Raw genomic sequence first — 5,845 nt, 5'->3', positions numbered from 1 at the left:
GTTCCCAGACGCTCCTGTCTTCCAGCGTTTCCAGACATTTCCGTGTCCCTCCAGCATTTCCAGACACCTCTGTGTCTCCTGTCTCCAGCGTTTCCATATGCTTCCTGCTGTGTCTTCCAGGGTTCCAGTCCAGCGGTGTCTTCAGTCCGTGCCAGTGTTACCAGTGTTCCTCCGTGTTCCTGCTGTCATCTCAGGGTTGAACTGTTTCCTGCACCTCCCTGTACCTTGGCTGCCACCGCGGGCCTCATACCATCCCCCATGGTGGTCCAGAGGGTCCACTGGTCCACAGACTCCTCCCTCCGGACTCTTCCCATAGATACTTTTCTACCGGGTACTCCCACGTACCTTTCTGTTGTCTGTGTGATCCGTTACAAGGCCCTTTTCATTCACTGGGTGGTAGTTGGCGATGGCCCCATGTGCCAACTGGTGGAGTAAACGGGGTTGCCAGCAGGCGCACACTGCTGTCATTAAAAAAATATAAATCAGTACTAAACTTCTGTGCACAGTATGAAAGCGGGTGCAGTGTGCTGCTTACCTATATCCAGGGTGTAGGGAGGGCAGTGTGCTAGCTAGCTATAAACTAGGGGGGGGTTGCCGTGTGCTAGCTTCCTATATCCTGGGGGGGGGGGGATACAATGTGCTGGCTGCCTACAGTATATATTGGGGTGGCAGTGTGCTTGCTGCCTATATACTGGAGGGTGCAGTGTGCTGGTTACCTTTATAATTGGATGGAGTGTGCAGGCTACCTATATACTGGGTAGGGAGCAGTGTGCTTGCTACCTATATTCTGCAAGGGGATGCAGTGTGCTGGCTGTCTATATACTGGGGGGTGCAGTGTGCTGGCTACCTATACACTGGGAGGGTGCAGTGTTCTGGCTACCTTTATAATGGGCTGGAGTGTGCTGCCTACGTATATACTGGGTGGGAGCAGTGTGCTTGCTACCTATATATTGCGAGGGGATGCAGTGTGCTGGCTAACTATATACTTGGTGGGGGCAGTCTGCTGGATATCTATATACTGGGGGATGCAGTGTGCTGGCTACCTATACACTGCGAGGGGATGCAGTATGCTGGCTACCTATATAATTGGTGGGGAGCAGTCTGCTCAATTTCTTTATATTAGGGAATGCAGTGTGCTGGCAACCTATATACTGGGATCAGAGAGCTGGCTACCTATATACTGGAGGGCAGAGCGCTAGCTATCTATATAATGGGAAAGCAGTGTGCTGGCTACTTATATACTTGGGGGGCAATGTGCTGGCTACCTTTATACTGGGGGTTGGATTCACATCATGTTTTTTAAGCTCTGGTTCAGAATATTTGTTTGGATTTTTTCATTTTCTCCCTACTAGTACAGAGCTCCCGGCCTGCATGGGTGCTGCCCTAGTGGTATACAGCATGAGATCCATGGGGTCAGTCATTGATGTGTATACAGATGCATTATCACATATATATATATATTAGGAAAAGTTCAAGGAGTATGAATACTATTCTTATATATATATTAGAGAGAGGCACAGTATATTCATCTAGTAAAAAGAGGATGGTATTTAATAGATGGGGCACAGCAATAGGGAGCCTGTTGTTAGCTCCAGCAATCAGTCTCTACACTGGGGAAAGCTAGCCAAGAACCTATCCACACTAGACATGAGTTTAAAGAGGGTAGGTTTATGGCTAATAGGATATCAGCTGGCAGCATAGAAGCTCACTCACCTCAAACCCTGTCTTGTTTTTAAATCACTGATATTAGGACTAAAAATAACATACAGTGATGTACATTGACCCCTGATCTGAATCAGCTACACCAATCCAATGATATACACAAAAATTGTACAAATCAATTGTCATTACTTATACAGGTTGTCCCCTACTTAAGAACACCTGACTTACAAATGACCCCTAGTTATAAACGGACCTCTGGATGTTGATAATTTGCTGTATTTTAGCTCCAGGCTACAATGATCAGCTGTAAGAGCTATCAAAGGCGTCTGCAATTAAGATTTATTGTTAATTTTGGTTCTTATGACAATCCAACAATTTTAAAATCCAATTGTCACAGAGACCAAGAAAAAATTTTGTTACAATAATAAAATATACAGTTCTGACTTACATACAAATTTGACTTTAGAAACAACCTGCAGAACCTTTCTTTTACGGGGAAATGCTTTTGGATGGATAGCTTTATGGGCATTACAAACATATCCCCTCCAACTACTTCGGCTCAAGTGCTTATATAAAGTTTCCATAAAGTACATGTAGGTTTGTGGCTGCAATGTTTAAAAATTAGGAAAAGTTAAAGGAGCATGAATACTATTCTAATACAATTTATGTCCACTCCAAGTCTATGCAAACTTTGTGAAAATGTGTTGTAGCATTAGCAAATCCTGTCTAATCCAGCAGATGGAGCTCTTGTATTAAATAAAAAAGTCGAAATTGGCCGGTCCCTAATATCTATTTCATTAGAGGAGACCCAGTTTAGACCCTTATATCTTCAGGCCACCAGCTCACACATAGACATTTCTTTTGGACAGCTGGGTCCTTGGTATGCAAATATAGTTTAAAAGTATGAAAAATAAAAACATATCCTGCTCTGTCATTCTGCATTACAGCTTGTGAGACGTCTGCACCGTGTTGTAGGGAACATGTAGGAGGGGGGCAGGGAAAGGCGAGTAAAGTTTTCCTTTATATTATTCTTTTTTGGGAGGGGGCATAGTGCACTTCTTAACTAAGCCTTGTGCTGCTAGAATATCATACATCAACTACATTTCATAAATGTATACTGTGTATCCTGAACTTGGCGGCTGTCACAGTCTGTGGGAATTGTCCCTTGGGACTAAAGTCTGTGGACTTCCTGGACCATCTCGGGGGATAACGATGCCAGCCGCAACCCGGGAGCGGAGTCTAAGCTGGATGGTCTTGTTTGCAGCGGGGAGACTCCAGGTCACTCCACGGGTGCGACTAGGCCCGCAGTGGCAGCCAAGGTAGGGACACAGGGCAGGCAGGACCACAGGAAGGCAGGACCTCGGGATGGCAGCACCTCGGGATGGCAGGAACCCGGATGGACAGCTGGCAGGACCTCGGAAGACCACTAGGATATCGGACCGCCACAGGATAACCGGACCGCCACAGGATAACCGGACTTCCACAGAATTACAGGTCCGTCACAGGACCACAGAACTGCCACAGGACCGCCACAGGATCACAGGACGGCCACAGGATCACAGGACCACCACAGGATTACAGGAACACCACAGGAACACGGGAATACCATAGGAACACGGGAATACCACAGGAACACGGGAATACCACAGGAACATGGGAACACGGAGGCATCTGGAAACGCTCAGGAAACTCGAAGGCGTCTGGAAACGCTCAGGAATCACGGAGGCATGTGGAAACACTCAGGGAGGCTTTCTCTTCAGCAGGGGATGCTGGGAGTCACCAGGCTATATAGCCGATATGGTAATGCCAGCACCAATAAGGAGGACGCTGGCTCTTTAAATTCTTGAAGAGTTGGGTGTGCGCGCCCTGGAGAGTGGAGGTGCGCACGGCCTAGACCATGAGCAGGAGCGGGACCAGAGCCAGAAGCCGGAGCCATCAGGAGCCGGTACAGGTAAGTGCTGACCTGGGGGAGCTGGTCAACGGCAAAATCCAATTGTCACTGGGACAAAAAAAAAATTGTTGTCTCGACTTACAAACAAATTCAACTTAAGAACAAACTTAAAGAACTTATTTTGTACGTAACCCGGGGTGTTGTCACATAATAGCGTTTTGATTCCATTCTGAATTAAAACACACAGGGGTGTGCCACGGCCGAACACATATGCGCTTGAATGCAAACACATGCAATCATCAATCAGCACCCGGTGTCTTATATTATCTAAAAATGCAAGACAATGGGGCAGATTTATAAAGCTGTCTAAAAGTCAGAATATTCTTAGTTGCCCATGGCAACCAATTACAGCCCAGCTTTTCTTTTACCAGTGCTCATGAATATTTTAAAGGGGAGCTGTGATTGGTCACCATGGGCAACCAAGAATATTCTGACTTTTAGGCAGCTTGATAAATCTGCCCCAGTGGGTGTGGATTGCCAATCACATGCATTTGCATTCAAATGCATATGCAAATGGATGTGGGGGGGCTGGCATGTGCGTTTTGATTCTATTGTGCGGCACCACCCAAAGAAATATTGGAGGAGGGGACGGCAGGACTAGGAATCTCTCTCTAGCTTACTGCCGTCTACTTCCTCATGTCATCTGCATTTATTGGGACAGATATGTGCCCTCTACTTCTCTGGAATTACAAGACTGCCTGGCCCAGACTCTCCTAGTTATGCCCCTGTTACATTTCTACCTTGTGTATATCTTCTATCTTCTTCTGAAAAATGAGCCCATGAGTTCTCTAGGGGACACCCATATTGATACAGTATTTAGTCCTTATTTTACGATGATGTAATACAAGACCAATGATGTAATACTAGTCCAATGATGTAATACTAGTCCAAATAGTTATTTCTATTTCTACAAAAACGCAAAAGACATCAGCTTGCTCAGTGCTATTTATTTCATGGTAGGGTCCTGCTGTGAATTTATGGATTATGTTGTTGTAAATTACTTGTGCTCTCCAGGACTGGATCAGGGGAAAGCTCTTATCTGTGACAACAGGAACAGGACCTCCATGATTTCGTTACGCCCGTCTCCTGTAATAGTAGCGGTGTGGGCGTTTGTGACCTAGAACAAGCAAGAATCTCAGTTAAGCTAAAGGACAGTAACCAGTAGCAAAAAAATGTATATGAAATATAAAAATTGTAATTGATATACCAGTTGCAGACACAGAAGGCGAGAGTAGGAGTAAAGTGGGCCCCATTACTTACTCAGCACTTGTGTAGCTGCACCAGTGGTAGGTCCTCCACTATGTGAAATCTAGACCATTTACCTATTTTAGGTCTCCTGGCCCTCCGTCTGCGGTAGGTGCTTTTTCTCTGCTTGCGAGCTGCCATTATTTCTTGTTGATTCTCGAGACAGCAGTTGGTTAGTGCCTTGTGGATTCCAGCAGAATATTCTATACCCTTAGCCTACATTGAGTACATACAGCCTTCTTCTCTTTGTTCAGCAGCTGTGATGTCACTTGTGTGATGTAATGGAATGTTGTGAAGATGGTGATGTTCCACTCTTCATTAACAGAGCTGTGTTAGAAAAAAAACATTTATAAATGATTTTATACAAAAAAAAATGTAATCCTGATGTAATGGAACTGATTATAAAAAATTCTCTGGATTATATAAGAGGAACAAAAATGTACAATTTACTTGCAAGTTAAAAGAAATTAGCAATGTATATTTTTACTGGCACACATACAGTGGGGTGGTCCTTTACTTGCTGCGGGTGGTATCTTATGCAGGGTATTTTAATTTTCTATATTGGTGTCTGATCTTTGTCATTACCATGTTTCATTTTTATCAGAATCTACAATACCGATTGTGATATTTTTATGACTTCAGTAGAGTGGCGTTTTTTTTCCCCCTTTAGAGTTTTTGGCTTGGTGTTCTTTCAATGCTAGCTATACATTATACATGTTCCAAGGTCTCAGCAGGCTCGATTTCTGTAGCGTGAAAGCCGGCACCACAATCCGATCGCGTGCGCCAAAGTCCCGGAGCGATTCGTCGCAAAGCGGAAATATTCGGGAAACTTGCTGAAAGTGCGCGATTTGGACCCTTAGTAAATGACCCCCTATGTTCTTTTTTTACCGGTGCAGTCTGATGAACAGTTCACGGTGTGAAATACGGTGATCATGTAGATAGCTGTATTTCAATGGGGCCATTTTTAAGAAGCAAAAAAAACTTGCG

General features: G+C 44.8%; 1 long non-coding RNA gene across 1 annotated transcript; it reads right to left on the bottom strand.

Moving 5' to 3' along the window:
• Positions 1-4,540: 4,540 nt before the first annotated feature.
• On the bottom strand, positions 4,541-5,182 carry LOC140128988 (uncharacterized). Its single transcript, XR_011855230.1, has 2 exons — positions 4,936-5,182; positions 4,541-4,730 (listed from the first exon to the last, which is right to left on the bottom strand). It is a non-coding gene; the product is annotated as an uncharacterized lncRNA (long non-coding RNA).
• Between the last annotated feature and the right edge of the window lie 663 nt (positions 5,183-5,845).

This window comes from Engystomops pustulosus, chromosome 4 (assembly GCF_040894005.1).
Source record: "Engystomops pustulosus chromosome 4, aEngPut4.maternal, whole genome shotgun sequence".
NCBI classification, from domain to species: Eukaryota; Metazoa; Chordata; class Amphibia; order Anura; family Leptodactylidae; genus Engystomops; species Engystomops pustulosus.
Note: the sequence above shows the minus strand (reverse complement) of the source record. Positions and strands in the feature narration are given on the sequence as shown.